This window comes from Suricata suricatta, chromosome 4 (assembly GCF_006229205.1).
Source record: "Suricata suricatta isolate VVHF042 chromosome 4, meerkat_22Aug2017_6uvM2_HiC, whole genome shotgun sequence".
In the NCBI taxonomy this organism is placed as follows: domain Eukaryota; kingdom Metazoa; phylum Chordata; class Mammalia; order Carnivora; family Herpestidae; genus Suricata; species Suricata suricatta.
This window is the reverse complement of record NC_043703.1, coordinates 21,495,222-21,513,299: the sequence shown is the minus strand read 5'-3', so window position 1 is coordinate 21,513,299 and position 18,078 is coordinate 21,495,222.

Genomic DNA, 18,078 nt, shown 5'->3' with positions numbered 1-18,078 from the left:
TCTATGCGGGGGAATAATAAAGCTCACCCAGGGAAACAACAGATAAGATTTTAAAAAGCAGTTCTTTCTGCTGCTGCAGCTAAAACTAGAATTGCCCTACAGGAAATTGTGATTCTCTAGTACATTTAAGTAGTGCTCATTTCCAAAAGTAGAATAAGGCAAATGAACTGGAGGGATAGCATCTCTGTTTTATTTTTGACCACAGCAGTTCCCATAAAAGATCAAATTCTAATGAAAGAAAATTTAATATATATCTAGGTGATATAGACAAAACAATACAATACAACTGCCCCTCTAATCAGTTCCTCTGAAAATAGAGAAACTAAATAATTACTGATGTGAATCTGCTTATGGATCTATTTCATAGCATTCCAATTACATTTGAGTGAATAAAATTGCTGGGGGACATAGTTTTTCTTCACCTTTTTAAAACTGGGTAATAATCTGTTAAAGGCATCACTATATCTACCTTCATACTTTCTGTGTTCTGATTCTAAACAACCTAGTTTAGCTCTTATAAATGCAAGAACATACCCTATATTAATCCCTTCTGCTTAGCTTCTCAGCAGGATGAATTGAAAGTCATCTCAATGGCCCTAAGCAATATTTTAAAAAAGAAGCCTAGAAAAATCCTAATAGATCATCAGGATCATTCTGATGTCAGAAAAATAACACTCCTAGGTACAGCCTTCAGTATTTTATTTCAAACTCATTTTTACATTCTTAAGTAATAAAGTTTTAATATCAGGGAGATGTTAATAAAGAACAAATTTATAGAATTATCCAAAAATAGTTCAGTAGGAATTTGCTCATTATGATACTGAATTAGAACTTCTCATCATACTGTGTACCCCAAAAGAGTTGGTTTATACTCAACATTGATGGATTTGGTCAAATGAGAAAAGACTTAGATTGTAAACAACTGTAGTGAATATTAAAATTCTATAAAAATGAAATATATCACAAAGAATATGACAAAATAGGAGAAATTAGTTAAATCATACTAATATTGTCAAATATAAAACTGGGATGTTCCTTCAAACATAATTTTCTTAGGAGATACATAAAGAAACATACTTTGACCTAAAATAAGCACATACATTAATTTGTGCATTATAGGAAAATATGTAAAACCAAAATATAATTATGAAAAAATGTAAAACATAAATCATCTTGGCTACTTCTTAAAATCTAAAGGTATAATAAGGTATCTTATTACGTACACTCTCAGAGCTCCAAACTTATTGGAAATTTTTGAATACCAGCTTTTAAGTATTTTAAGAGAAATTTAATTAAACATTTAGCTGTGGTTTTGTGCGTGGTGTTTGCATGGCTACAGACCAGGATAGGGTGTTTATTATAAAAAGAGAGACAATGCCAATTATTTCCTTTATATTTTTATGTATGGGGAATATGTGACTAAAAGTTTTAAAGTTGTTGAAGAGAAAGTCCGTATTTTTCCCTCCTAAGGAATAAATTTTAATCTATAAAAGGCAGAGGTGCACTATTGTATATGTTTTCATTTAACATTATATTTGAAATCATGCATTAAACTAATTAGACATTTTCTTAATTATCCAAAGAGGTTTGGGAGGTTTGCATAAATGACAGTGTGATTTAGTGTAGACTCTTGTAAAACAATGATAGAGATAAAGACATGATATTTAAACTAGAGGAATAATCAGATGTGGAAGTTAACCCAAGTTCAAGAGTTAGCTATTATATTTTCGCCATTCCTTTGAAATTAATTCCTGAGTTTGATCAGCATATTATTTTTTTCAGCATATTATTTTAATAACTTACCAATCCAGTCAATAATTAGCTCTATGAGATTGCACAGTCCATGTGATAAAATACACAAATTATCAAATAAAATTATCTATATTAACACTTGGAATTGGAGAAATAGTGATATTCAATGCTGCTTAACAAAAATACTTTATCATCTATGTTTTCCCTCAAAGAAACATGTAAAGAATATACATTTTCTGCTCAAAGCACAAAGAGTTTTGTGGTCTGGTTCCAGATAGATGGAGTAAGCATATTTTACCTTGTCTCTCTCTCCCACCAAAAGAAACTATAAAACTTACCAAAAATGGATTTAGTAACTATTTTAGTAACTATTTGAGAACACTGAAACATAAATTGTAGACAACTGATTGGAGAAAGATTCAAACAACACTGAATCAATGGTGAGTTGGCATTTCTTTGTCCATTGTTTTACTAGGACCTGAATACTACACAACATACAACACAAAGTGAGCACTCATGTACAGAGGAGAGGACATCAGGAAAAGCCCTCTTGTCTGGTTCATAAAGCCAGAAAGTGATCTTTGTATGGAATGTTGAATCACTATATTGTACACCTGAAACTGATATTACACTCTTTGTTAACTAACTGGAATTTAAATAAAAAATTTAAAAATAATAAAAAATGGATAAAGACCACAGGATAAATGAAATCCCAGAGACCACAAGATCCCACAAGGCCCAAGCTCTGTGGGAGAATAAGCTTCCTTTCTGATTTGGTGATGCTATGGTCCAGGAAGTTGGGGCAACCCATTGCTGTTTTTCTCTTTCTAATTCTAGCACTTGGCCATGTATAGTGGTATAGTGCTTTATAGCAACTAAAGCCCAGATTTCTAGACCAAAAAGGTGGAGGGAACCCCAAAAAATTACTAATTGAAATTACTAAACGAAATTACTAATGCAAGGAGGGAAGTGTGTGAGAAAGGGTCCTCTAAAGATGTCTAAGAACTCCTGGGCTTGCTTTTGAATGGAATGGTGTGGGGGGTTGCGGGGCGGGAAATATCTAAGGAAAAAAATGAAATTTACAGAGGAGAACAAAAAGGAAATATTACATGCAAAATATACAATAGATGAAATGGAAAACACATGGATAGAGTCAGTAGCAGAATGGAAATGGTAAAGAAATATTCTCAGTGACTAAACTAGCATAAGACTAAATATTCATGTAGTGTGAATTTCAGTATGGCAAGGGAATGAGGGTGGCACATACAACACATTTACACAATTAATGGATAAAAATTTCCCAACTTTAACAAAAGTTACATAATAACAGATTCAAGAAGCTCAGTCTATCTTAAACAAGATAAATACAAAGAATGCCATGATATGATACACAATTATAAATTTGCTGAAGATTAAGACAAAATGAAGATTCTGAAAGTAGCCAGAATAAAATAACACAGCTTGAAAAAGAGCAACAGTTTGAATCACTGTTCATTTCTAATTAGAAACCATGCAAGGCAGACGTTATTTGAACATTTATAAAGTATTGAAAGAATATTCAACATCTAGTAGAAATATTCATCAAGAATGAAAGTAAAATAGGGGCATTTTCTGAGAACATCTAAGAGAATTAATTATTTGCAAATTTGCTTTAAAAGAATTGCTGCTAAAAGTTTCTTCAGACTGAAGAGACATAATGCCAGAGACAAATTTAAGACCTTCATAATGAAGGAAGAACAATGGAAATGGTAAATATTTGGATACATATAATAGATTATTTATTTCTGAGTTTTTAAATGATTTATTTGATATATGAAAACAAAAATTATAACACTGATTAACTTTAGTTTTCAATGCATGTAGCTGTAATATGTAAGAAAATTTTAATGTACAGGGGACTGGATGATAATAAGTTTTCATATTTCTCTTGAAATTGTAAAGTGTTGGTTGTAAGTAGACTGTGATATTTGAATATATATGTTTTAATCCCCAAAGCACCTACTAAAATCCAAAAAATATGTAGAGAGGTAAAATCAAAATCACCTTACATACTTAAAAGTGATTTGTTAAAAAAAATTCAAATGACCCAAAAGTAAGTGGGAAAAGGGAGAAAAATATTAAGAGAGGAGACAAATAATAACAATTAAGAAAAATATAGAACTAATTTCAAGCGTTTAAATAACTACATTATATACAAATGATATAAATACCAATGGTCTAAGTAACCCATAAAAAGATATTGTCAAAATGGATGAACCATGATCAAACTATATGTTGTACATAAGAAACATATTTCAAATGATATTAGTTGTTTAAAAATAAAAGAAAATATTGGGGCGCCTGGGTGACTCAGTCTGTTGAGCATCCAGCTTCAGCTCAGGTCATGATCTCATGCTCGTCGGTTCAAGCCCTGTGTCAGGCTTTGTGCTGTCACCTAGCTCAGAGCCTGGAGCTTGTCTTCAGATTCTGTGTCTCTCTTTCTGACATTCACCTGCTCATGCTGTCTTTCTTTCTCAAAAATAAAATAAAGAAAGAAATAAAATAAAAATAAAAATAAAAGATAAAATATAGACCATGCAAACACTGACAAAAGAAGACTAAAGTGGCTGTATTAAATATCAAAGTAGAATAAGAGCATAAGACATTACAAATGATTAGTGGGACATTGTGTATTCATAAAGAAGACATAATAATTCTAAATATTTATATGCCTAAAAAGTTTCAAAATTCATAAAGAAAAACTGAAAAAAATGAAAGGAGATTTATACAAATATATAGTTATGGGTAGGGCCTAAAACAAAAATGCACAACTAGAGGAAGAGAAAAGCCCACATTATGGAAGGTAAGGGGTGCAGAGACATGAATTGGAGGAGAAGAGCATCATGGGTGCTGTGGACGGTAGAAAGCCCTGGTCACACAGAGGAGAGAGGGAGAGAGGAGTGCCGGGGGACTGCACAAGGAAAACACTTCCCCAAAGATATTGACTGGAAAAATGAGAAGGGCTGGTTTTTATGAACTACTACAGCCAGTGGGGCTCAAAGACTGGAATTTTAGAGGCCTGTGTGGAGCTCAGTTGGTATTGCAGTGCTCCTGTGAAGAAGGACGGTAGAAAGCCCAGAAGCAGGTGGTAGGATCTGAGGATCTGTGGGATGAACTGGAAGAGATTCCCTTTTCTTGGATTGCTTCTCAGAGAGGTGGCATTGCCTCGCTGGGGACCAAAGACTCAGGGAGCACCATTAGCCTCTCCATTCCCCACCCCTAGTATAGTCACAGAGACATCTGCTGAGGGCAGCTAACTGGGACACTGGCTCTTTGCTTCACTTCACTCCCAAATCCACCCCATTTTGCTTTGGCACTGTTGCCATTCTGGGACAAACCTGATCAGTCCCAATTCCCAATTCAGTGAAACCTTCCCCCAGAGAACCAGTGCAATGTCCTGCCATGCCAAGTTCCTAAAGTTTGGAGTTTCTTTTCTTTTTCTTTTTTAATTTTTTTGAGAGAGAAGGAGAGAGAGAGGGAGAGAGAGAGAGAGAGAGAGAGAGAGAGAGAAAGAGAGCAGCAGCAGCAGCAGCAGAGGGGCAGAAAGAGAGGGAGACACAAAATCCAAAGCAGGATCCAGGTTCCAAGCTGTCAGCACAGAGCGTGATGGGGGCCTTGAACTTATGATCCATGGGATCATGACCTGTACTGAAGTTGGACACTTAGCCAAGTGAGCCACCCATGTGCCCCTAAAGTTTGGAGTTTAAAAACTCAGCCAGCCTGCCTGCACTGCTGGGTGGGCAGATGGCCTGGACACAGTCATGGTTAAGGCAAAGATCTGAGGAAAGCCTGGGACACATGAGAGATTGTTCACTCTTTTTGGAGAGGGGGGAATTCCTGTACAGCAGCAGGGGTGAATTCTCCTCTCTAAAATAACTGAAAACATTGGCATCATTTCTCTTTCCTGTCTCTCTACATAAACAAGCTTCAGTTAGCAGCACAGTGCTAACAGTGATAGCCTAAACTGCTTACACCAACCCCGCCCTAATGCACCCTACAGGTGCTGCTTCTCTAGGGAAGACCTGCCTGAGAACCAGAGCAATGGGCTCCTCCCCAAGGAGACCAGCACAAACTCTTGGCATGCACCACAACTACAATCGTAAAGTTCAGCAATGCTTCAGTTCTAGTGGAAATAGTATCAGGTCTCTTTCAACAAACAGACCAGAGCACATCTAATTAAAACTTGCCAAACTCTCACCAAGATCGAAGCACTCCCCATTGTAGGCAAAGAGAAACTCTGCAGAGGGCTGACCTGAGAGAAACAGTCAAACACAGCAGCAGAGTGCACAAAGCATACACCAGAGATACTTCCATAAGTGCCCAGCTGCTAACTGGACAGTATATGACCTGTTTTTTTTTTTTTATAAAGCCATTACTCTCAGGAGTAAAAACCATAATAGGCTTTTCTAACACAAAAAAGAGAAAAGAGACTTAGGCAAAATACTAAGACAGAGGAATTCATCCCAAAGAAAGAACATCCTTGATCATGGTCAGGGATCTACTTGAAACAGATATAAGTAATATGATTGATCTAGAATTTAAAGCAACAGTCATAAGGATACTAGATGGGTTTGGTACAAGCACAGAAGACTCTAGGAATCCCTTATAGCAGGGACAGAAAAACTAGTCAGGCCAAATTAAAAATGCTGTCACTGAGATGTGAAATTGAATGGATGTAATGGCCACAAGGATGGAAGAATCAGAGGAATGAAGAAGTGATATGGAAGATAACAGAAAATAATGAAGATGAAAAGAAGAGGGAAAGAAAAATATCACATCATGAATGTAGATTTAGGGAATTCAGCAACTTCACAAAGCATAATAACATTCCTATCATAGGAGCCTCAGAAGAAAAGGGAAAAGAGACTGAAAGTTTATTGGAGGAAATAATAGCTGAAAACTTCCCTATACTGGGGAAGGAAACAAACATCCATGTCCAGGAGACACAAATGAAATCAACAAAAACAAGCCAACATCAGACATATCAAAGTTAAAATTGCAAATATAGAGATAAGGAAAATATCCTAACAGCAGCAAGACAAAAGAAGTCTGTAACTTACAAGGGAAGATAAAGTTAGCAGGAGATCTCTGCACAAAATCTTGGCAGTCCAGAAGAGAGTGGTATGATATATTCAATGTGCTGAATAAAAAAAAAATGCAGACAAAATTACTCTATCTATCAGGGTTATCACACAGAATAGAAGGAGAGATAAAGTTTCCCTAAAGGAGTTTGTGACCACTAAACCACCCTGAAGGAAATATTAAAGGAGACTCTGAGTGAGAAAGAAAGACCAAAGGCAACAAAGACTAGAAAGGAACAGAGAAAAATCTCCAGAAATGACTTAACAAGTAACACAATGGTACTAAATGTGTTTCTATAAATAATCACTCTGAATATAAGTGTTCTAAATGCTTCAATAAAAAGTCATAGGATGTCAGAATAGATAAAAAAAATAACAAGACCCATATATATGCTTCCTATAAGAGACTCATTTTAGACCTAAAGCATTGTAGATTGTAAGTGAGGACATGGAGAAACACTTGTTGTGCTAATGGACATCAAAGGAAAGCTGAAGTAGCCATATTTATATCAGAAAAACTACATTTTATTTCAAAGACTGTAACAAGAGATGAAGAAGGGCATTGTATCATAATAAAGACGTCTATCCAAAATCAAAATCTAATAACTATAGATATGTATGCTCTCAACTTAAGAGTATCCAAATATATAAAACAAAAAATAACAAACATAAAGGAACTCAATGATAATAATACAATAATAGGGGACTTTAACACTCAACTTACAACAGTGTATAGATCGTGTAAGCAGAAAATCAATAGGAAAACAACAGATTTGAAGGACACACTGGACCAGGTGGAGTTATATAACTGATATATTCGGGTATATTCAGAACAGTTCTTCCTAAAGCAGCAGAATACATATTATTTTTGAGTGCATATGGAACATTCCTCAGAATAGATCATTTGCTGGGTCACAAATCAGGCCTCAACTGATAAAAAAAGGTCGATATCCTACCATACATATTTTCAGACCACAACACTATGAAACTTGAAGTCATCCACAAGGAGAAATTTGGAAAGACCACAAATACATGGAGGATAAAAAACATCCTACTAAAGAATAAATGGGTTAACTAAGAAATTAAAGAAGAAATTAAAAAAATGCATAGAAACAAATGACAATAATAATGACTGCCTCATAAAAGGGAAGAATATTGATATATGGGCCTACCTCAAGACAAAAGAAAAATCTCAAATATTCAACCAAATCCTACACCAAAAAGATCTAGAAAAAGAACAATAAATGAAGCCAACAGCCAGCAGAAGGGAAATAGTAAATATCAGAGCAAAAATAAATATACAGAAACAAAAATACATACAGTAGAACAGATCAATGAAATCAGGAGTTGGTTCTATAAAAAAATTAATAAAATTGACAAACCTCTAGCCAGACTTTTCAAAAAGAAGAGAAAGGACTCAAATAAATAAAATCAAGAATGAGAGAGGAGAGAGCACAACCAACACCACAGAGATACAACAAAATCATAAGAGGATGTTATGAAAAATTATATGTCAAAAAACTGTACAATCTGGAAAGAGCAGATAAATTCCTGGAAACATATAAACTACCAAAACTGAAACAGGAAGAAATATAAAACTTGAACAAACTGATAACTAGTAAAGAAAATGAATCAGTAATCAAAAATCTCCCAACAAACAAAAGTCCAGATGGCTTCACAAGACAATTCTACCAAATGTTTAAAGAAGAATGAGTATTATTTTCAAAGTGTTCCAAAATATAGAAATGGAAAAAAAACTTCCAAACTCATTCTATGAGGTCGGCATTACCTTGATCTCAAAATCAGACAAAGACCCCAGTGTAAAAGATTTATAGGCCAATATCCCTGATGAACATGGATGTAAAAATTCTTAACAAAATACCGGCAAATTGAACACAACGGTACCTTAAAAGAATATTCACAACAATCAAGTGGGATTTATTCCTGGCTGCAATATGGATACACTATACTAATAAAAAAGGGGAAGAACCTCTCAATAGAGGCATAAAAGACATTTAACAAAGTGCAGAATCCATTCTTGATAATAACTCTAAACAAAGTAGAGATAAAGGGAACATACCTTAACATCATAATGACCATATATGAAAGACCCACAGCTAATATCATCCTCAATGGGGAAAAACTGAGAGCTTTTTGTCTATAGTCAGAAGCATGACAGGGATGTTCATGACAATTGTTATTTAATATAGAACTGAAGTCCTGGCATCAGCAATCAGGAAACAAAAATAAATAAAAGTCAGCTGAATAAGCAAGAAAGAATTCACAGATTCAGTCTTCACAGATGACATGGTACTCTATGTAGAAAATCCAAAAGACTGCTAAAAACTAAACCCAAAAAACTAAAAAATTGTTAGAACTGACACACAAATTCAGAAAAGTCTCAGAATACAAACTGAATCTGTTGAATTTCTATACACCAATGATGAAGTAGCAGAAAGAGATATCAAAGAATTGATGCTATTTACAATTACACCAAAAACCGTAATGTACTTAGGAATAAACCTAATCAAAGAGTGAAAGATCTGTTCTCTGAAAACTATAGAAAACTTATATAAGAAATTGAAGGTGACACAGAGAAATGGAAAAAAATATCCTGTGCTCTTGGGTTGGAAGAACAAATATTGTCAAAATGTCTATACTACCCAAAGTCATCTACACATTTACTGCAATCCCTATCAAATACCACCAGCACTTGTCACAGAGCTTGAATAAACAATCCTAAAATTTGTGTGGAACCACAAAAGAACCTGGATAGTCAAAGAAATCTTGAAAAAGAAAAGCAAAACTGGAGGCATCACATTTCCAAACTTCAAGGTATATTACAAAGTTGTAGTCATCAAGACAGTATGGTGGTGGTACAAAAACCAACACATAGATCAATGGAAAAGAATACAAAACCCAGAAATGGACCCACAACTATATGGTCAACTAGTCTTCAACAAAGCAGAAAATAATATCCAATGGAAAAAAGACATCTCTTCAATAAATGTTGTTGGGAAAACTGGACAGCAACAAGCAGAAGAATGAAACTGGACCACCTTCTTACACCATACAGAAAAGAAATACAAAATGATTGAAAACCCTAAATGTAAGGCAGGAAGTCATCAAAATACTAGAAGAGAACACAGAATCAACCTTTTTGACCTCAGTCATAGCAATTTCTTACTTGACATGTCTCTGGAGGCCAGAAAACAAAAGCAAAAATGAACCACTGGAATTTTATCAAGGTAAAAAGCTTCTGTACAGCAAAGAAAACAATCAACAAAACTAAAAGGAACCCTTTGGAATGGGGAAGATATTCACAAATAACATTCCTGATAAAGGGTTAGTATTCAAAAATCTATAAAATAACTTATCAAACTCAGCACTCAAAAACCAAATAATCCAGTCTAAAAATGGGCAGAAGACATGAATAGATCTTTTTCCAAAGAAAACATCCAGGTGATCAACAGATACATGAAAATATGCTCAACATCATTTTTTCATCAGGGAAATACAAATCAAAACTATACTTGTCAAAATGCCTTAAACTGACAGCACAGGAAAAAGTCAGTGTTGGAGAGGGTATGGAGAAAGGGCTGTACCCTCTTAACACTGTGTGAATTCAAATTGGTGCAGCCACTCTGGAACACAGTGTAGAGATTCCTCAAAAAGTTAAAAATAGAACTACCCTATTATCCAACAATCACATTACCTAGTATTTACCCAAAATATACAAAAATACTAATTCAAAGGGATACATGCACTCCAATGTTTATAGCAGCATTATCAAAAATGGCCAAATTATGGAAAAAGCCCAAATATCCATTGGCTGATGAGTGGATAAAGGATATATGGGTAATATATGGCATATATAATATATATATGTAATAGAATATTACTCAACCATAAAAAAGCATGGGATCTTGCCATTTGCAAGGACATGAATGGAACTACAGTGTATTATGCTAAGCAAATAAGTCAGAGAAAATAAACACCATATTATTCCACTCACATGTGGAATTTAAGAAACAAAATAGACTAATATGGGGGGAAGAGATGAGGAAACCATAAAACAGACTGTTAACTATAGAGGACAAACTGAGGGTTACTGGAGGTGAGACGGGCAGAGTGATGGATTAAATGTGTGATGGAGATTAAGGAAGGCACTTGTGATGAGCACTGGATGTTACATGTATGTAATGAATCACTAAATTCTACTCCTGAATTAACATTACAATATGTGTTCACGGACTGGAATTTAAAGAAAAACTTGAATTATATAAAAAAAGGCATGTGGAAAAAATAGTTAGGGACTTCAATATTTGTCAATAACACATAAAACTATTAAACAGAAAATTGATATGGATATGGAAGTAAGGAGTTTCATCAATCAACTGGATTTTATCAACATTTCAGAGCAGTCTACCCCCAAATAGCAGAATTCATTAATCAAGAGCATATGAAATACTCACAAAATGCAATAATTTTTGTCAAATCTCAATATATTGATACACTATTTCTTAGTGTCTCAAAAAAAAAAGAGAGAATGAGGCAACCATTGACTACTGCAAAGTTAATCTCTTTACCTTAATTGTAAATGTCATGTGCTTATATCTCTTAACTTGATGAATCTATTCAATATATTAGTGGCTTAAGCAGGCTTGTATTTAAGGCCCCCAAATCTGTTTTGTTGAATTGTAAGTCTCAATCCAAAGGGAAAAAAATTTTAAGCTCCAGAAAAAAAAGAGAAAGGAAGAAAGTAATAGAAAATTTACCCTAATAGCCAGCAGCCAATTCAGTCACAGATAGAATAACACCAGTAATCAGTTCTGAATCCAAATAGCATTTTTATGTGATATATGGTGATATTTCCATCCACTGGATAATGTAACTATCTAACCATTGTGGGGGGATACCTTGTCAATAACCTACTCCATCAGCATACTATTCTGAGGGTCCTATTCCCAAGGAACAGTAGTAAAACACTCTCTAGGGATACCTATGTGTTCAGTATTTAAAACCAAGCTCTTGGACAAGCTGAGCTGAGCTCGTACACAGGCTTTTTTTTTTTATTAAGAACTTCTATTAGAATTTTTCCATGACATTGCAAATATTAGACCACCACGCCCAAGTCTAATTTGGTAAGAAAGAACAAGAGTACTGGCATCAGTTATCCACTCTGTACCTTAAGGCCCACATTCTGAAACTTGTTTTACACTGAACAATAATAACTGGACATATTTGTAGTTCAGTAATAGGGTTATACCTGAGTTCTTATTAAAACACATGAAGAATGTATACATATATATTTCTTTTGAATGACAGAAACATGAGTTTAAAATGTTTTCTATGTAATGTAAATAGGGCATTGAAATCTGGACAGCAGGATCAATAGTATCTATTATAGAATACTATTATTAAAATGTGGTTTCCTTTCTTTTAAGCTTATTTATTTATTTATTTTGAAAGAGAGAGCAGGGAGAGGAGCAGAGCAAGAGGGAGAGATAAAGTCCCACCCAGGCTCAAAGCTATCAGCATAGAGGTCTACACGGGGCTGAATCCCTATCCCAGGAACAGTGAGACCATGACCTGAGCTAAAATTAAGAGTCAGACGCTTAACCAACTAAGCCACCTGGGCACCCCTCTATGGTTTTGTTTAAAAAGTTATATCTGGTCTCTGAAATGAGGACTTTAGATTAGATATGCTCTGTTTTGCTTTCTGATTCTTTGTTTCCAGATCATGGAGGCATAAAGATTTTAGTTGGTAATCCAAAACTGACTGACGCTTTATTCAAGCTTTCAACAATGCCTAATTTAATAGAAGGTAATTTATATTTAGAAAATAGAGGGCAGTATAACCTAGAGCCAGCTTGTACCTGCTGACAGTACTGTTTATGTGCATCTATGAGCAACAACTTCATATTAAGTGATGTCACATGCATGGCAATGGGAGAAGCATTTACAGTAGAGAGAAATACAATAGTTACAAGTCAGCTGTCGCCCCCTCCCATCTCAACCCCATAATCAATTTGTCAAACCATTGGGCACAGATGTCTCACATTTTTTATTTGACAATTTGGACTATATTTGATAGAAAGTGGATAAAATAGGAAAAGTTTATTATGTGGAAACTTAACTGTAAGATTTTCTAGGGGTGGATGAGAGTTGTAAAAAGTTTGAAGCAGAGGGCAGTGTAGTGGTTTTAGCAATATTCTAAATAAGGATTCTTAAGTCTCTCAGGGTGGCGGTAGGGTATGGACTTAACACAGATATGTGTGCAGGTGAATATTAAGGAAGGTCCATGGATACACATCCACGTTAAGTCTAAGTAGTTTTTACCTTAACAGATTCAGGAAAATTGAGAGGGAAGTGATATAACTCACAATGAAATACACATGAATAAATAGATACAACATCACATGGAACAGAGTGGTTATGATATACTCTGTTTTTCTTTAACTTCATTACAGAAAGATCGGATTGGCTCAAATTATACACATGCACCTGGTCTACTCTGTTAGCATTATCTGAGCATAGCACCTGAAGGGACCAAAAAAAAAAAAAACCATAAAACAAAAAAAGAAAACAGAATTATTTTTGTCCAGAGGAAAATTAGAGAACTACAAGACATAATGCACACAGAATCTCCAAAAAAGGTTCTATATTCTTAGTAAAAATTAAAACCAAATGAAATCAAACAATTATTTGAAGATTTAGCCAAAAGCCTTACTTTACTTCGCCCTTCCAGGAAGTCAAAGGGAAGATTCAGATTTCACTCCATGAACTTATATGGGCTTTCATTTGCAATAGTTTTTTATTCTGTTGAAATAGGCAGTTCTACAATAGATCTTTTCTCTTCTTCCCATTAAAATGTCAGATCATTGTACTCCAGCCCTAGCCTCTTCCAAAGACCTTTTGCAAAAGCTGACTGCTCAGAATCAAATGTTTCAGGAAACATTTTTTGACACTGTTCCAAAATCTGCAGCCATTTCCCCCTTAGGAGCCATGTTCCTATTTTGTGGTCAATAGTTTAATGATCTTTCTATACAATGTAAATATTTTGCTACTGTGGATTTCTTGAATGCAAAAGAGGTCACGGATGGTGAATACCATGGGGATCACATTGCTTTTATAACTTCAGGAAAGCTTGTTGGGGAAAACCAATAAAAAGAAAGCTCTTTGAAAGCACTGTGCCCTACTGTAAATATCTTGCTTACTTCCAATGGCATAAAAGTCCTTGGACATAGGCAGACATTTGTTACCTCTGTAACACTTTTTCAAATTCCTGGTAATAAAAATATCCATAATAACAATTGTGTTTAAATCAATAACGATCAGATAGATAAGGATAACTATTTAACTGGGATATTCTCCAAATCTTTCATTGACTAATTTACATGTATCCACATATATTGCCAGAATCCTTAAGGACAAACATTGGGAAAGACACAAGCATAGTTGGAGATTCACTCATTTATAACGCTGACTATAACTCATCTTAGTGAAAGTTTAACATTCAAAATATGTGCTGATGAATCCCTGTACAACATCTCCATTGTCTATAAAAAGCAGTGTTAGAAAAAGTAAAAAATCGTAGTTTAAGAGAAAATACTTTTCTTCGAAATTTTTATTTATTTTGAAAGAGAGAGAGAAAGAGGGTAGGAGATGGGCAGAGAAAGAGGGAGGAGGAGAATCTCAAGCAGGCTCTGCACTGCTAGCACAGAGCCCCATGAGGCACTGGAACTCATGAACCATGAGATCATGACCTGACCCAAAACTGAGTCAGTTGCTGAATGGACTCAACCACCCAGGTGCCCTGAGAGCAAATATCTTAATTTTGTGAATATCGTAACAAACCATTCCTTCTTTCAAACTCTAACATTCATTTACATAAACACCACAAAGATGTAATACCTTTGTTTAAAACATATTTGTTATGTGATTAGCATGCACATTGTATTCAGGGCACAGAAGTAGGCAAGGGGAAAGGGAAGATCAGGGAGGTAAAATACTCCTTGTCAAGGGACTCAGAGTCCAATTAGAAGGTCAATAGATATGCACACATTATAGTTAGAGTTTAATAACTTCCTGAAGGATCAGTGTTAGCAAAATAAGCCATTAGAGACGAGTTAAGTATTTCCTAACTTGCCGGCAGATGACCATACCTGATGACCATACTGGCAACATGCTTTAAATTGCAGAATTGATACCTTCTGTTCAAGGTCATTCAGCCTTGTATCAACAGCCTTTATTAAAGCAGATAATTGATTGTCATTAGTTAAATAATTAATGTTATTTGAATGGTCAAATGTTGTGTATGGTTAAAGAGTCTGCTTTTGACACTGGAAATTTTTACATAAATATTATAGATGAATTAATGCTTTGGATAATTTTGTATGATAAATTTAAAATATAATGACTATAAAAATAGTATTTTTAGTAGAGTAGGGATGTTTTGTCCATGGTAATGTCTAAAATTTATATGTACTAAAATTTCTCAAATAATAGTTTGAAGTATCTAGGCATGCTGATAAGCCTAGTTGGAAATAAAACATCTATAATATGTTAATACACTTATTCTTCGGAGTAGCCAATGCTCCAGCCTAGACTGAATAACCGGTTGGTTAAACCTGAGATCAACTTTGTGATTATTTAAGATAAATATAAATATTTTAATTATTTCTAAGTGTCCCATTTCACTAATATCTTTGGGAAATATTCTCCTCACACATACAACCATAAATAAAACAATTGCTTTGTAAAATAGGTTCAGTCAGGGGAGGATAAATCAAATCCAGAGGTATCTTAGAAGGGAAGACATCATTCGCTGTACAAGAGATCTATATTTGCTATTGAAATTATTTTATTAACAAATCTGGAAATTTGGTCACTCCCTGTCTTCCTTTGTGTCTTATCATTCACTTCCTAGGAGAACTCAGTGTCCTATCATTAAATATCATCTATTTTCTGGGGCGTCTGGTGGCTCAGTCCTTTGAGCTTCCAACTTCAGCTCAGGTCATGATCTCACGGTTTATGAGTTCAAGCCCTTTGTTGGGCTGTGTGCTGACAGCTTGGAGCCTTAGGCCTGCTTCGGATTGTGTCTCCCTCCCTCTCTGCTCTTCCTCCATTCACATTCTGTCTCTTTCTCTCTCTCAAAATAAATAAACCTTTTAAAAAATTTTTTAAAAAGAGTACCTTCATCATAGTATACACATGCTCACATTATTTGGTTCCTTGATTTTTCTATTACCTTCTGTTCCACGTCTTTTACCCACATTCATTCAGCTGTAGCCCTACTAGTGTAATTGCTGACGTTTTTGAGAGAGAGAGAGAGAGAGAGAGAGAGAGAGCAAGAGAGAGAGGGAGAGGGAGAGGGGCAGAAAAAGAAGGAGAGAGAGAATACCAATCAGGATCAGTGTGAGCCCAACATGTGGCTTGATCCCATGAACCGTGAGATCATGACCTAAGCCAAAATCAAGAATCAGATGTTTAACTAACTGAGCCACTCAGGTGCCCAAAATTGCTGACTGTTTTAAAAAATATAATTGGTCCTGATTCACACGCATTGCCTTTGTTGCTCAATGACATGCCTGCCATTAATATCTGTTATAACTTATTCCTTTGGTTCTTTTATGTCTGTAGTTAAATGCTGCCTTCTTTGAGATAATTTTTGCAACCAGCCTATCAAAATATAGGTGTCTTCTGATGTTTCTTTATTTTTCTTTTATTTTTTCTCATCATATTTATAAATATAAGACATTGATTTGTTAGAGCTTCCCCCACCATCCTTCTAAAGTGTCAGATCTTTGATAACAAGAACTATGTCTTCTCATAGGGAAAGTGTCTCAACAGGGTCTGTAAAATAGTGTTTAATGAGTATTATCAAAAGAATGATGAATGCTTGAGGAAGAAGACAGTTATTATTTATTGGAATCCTTCAAACACTGCTATCACGTAAATATTTCTTGGCAATCCCCTATTTCCATCTTTCCTATTATCATAGACCAAGTTCATCCCCAGAACCTCTCAGATGTACTATCACAGTGGCATTCTAACTGGTTTCACAGTTGTCATCTTTGGCTTGTGAAATTTATTTTCACATTGAAAGAATTGATCAACAGATCAAGTAATCAAAGGATATATTTGCCAAAGAATTCTATCAAAATGTTAGCCACGTATTAATTAAAATATTCCCATGTATTAAATATGGGCTAATATGTAAAATCTCTTTTTTGGGGGGTCCTGGTTCTTCATGACCTGGCTACTATGAAAGTTGCTGGTTTTTTCATTTTATGATATGTTCTACTCTTTTGTTATGTGCCAACAAAATGTAATTGCTTGTTTCTATGCTACTCATTTAGGTTGTCTTTGCTTCCATTCATCCTTCTGTTATAATTTTCCATTCATCCGTCAGGTCTCAGATCATATTGTATCTAAGGTATCATTCCACTTCTCAAAAATCTAAATTATATGTATTGAATAATACTGTTTCTTAGGCACTGAGTTAGTTATTTCCCACATAATAAGTAAGCCTGAGAAAAGAATTAGCATTTTATTAGAAAATGGGGGCCCAGATAAGCGAGGTCCTAAAGTAACAGAGGTGAGGCTATCGGTCAAAAACTCAGGAGTGCTGGATTCCAAAAATACTCTGATGTTCCAATACACAACATGACTCTACGAAATATGCTCTACATTATAGAATTTCCAAAACTTAATTTTATTATTTACTTTATTGAACATTTACAGCACCAGAGCGTAGCTAGGGAAAGTTTTAAAATGGACTTAAGTATCTCAGATATGTGTGTAAGTAAGTATTTACATTAGCTTATAAAATTCTTGTCATAAAGATATGAAGGTTGTCCTTAAAAGAAAAGCCATGAATTCTTTAGTAAAGAAGAGCAATAATAAAGAATCATTATTCATAGATATTAAAGTAAACATGTTAAAAATAAGAGAAAATTTAGTGAAATCCTTATACAATGTTAAAGACATTGTGGCTGTCACAAAAGTATGTTGTGACATTTGTTTTTTTGTTGTTGTTGTTGTTGTTGTTGTTGTTAATTCTCTATTTATTAAGAAGGGTCCTACAGCTTTACAACCCCAGCTCAGGCCTGGCCCTGGAGCCCTTCACCACACAGACACTGAGCACACACGTTTGGCTACACCCCATGTGGGCTTGTGGGTGTCCCCCCACCGACATCGG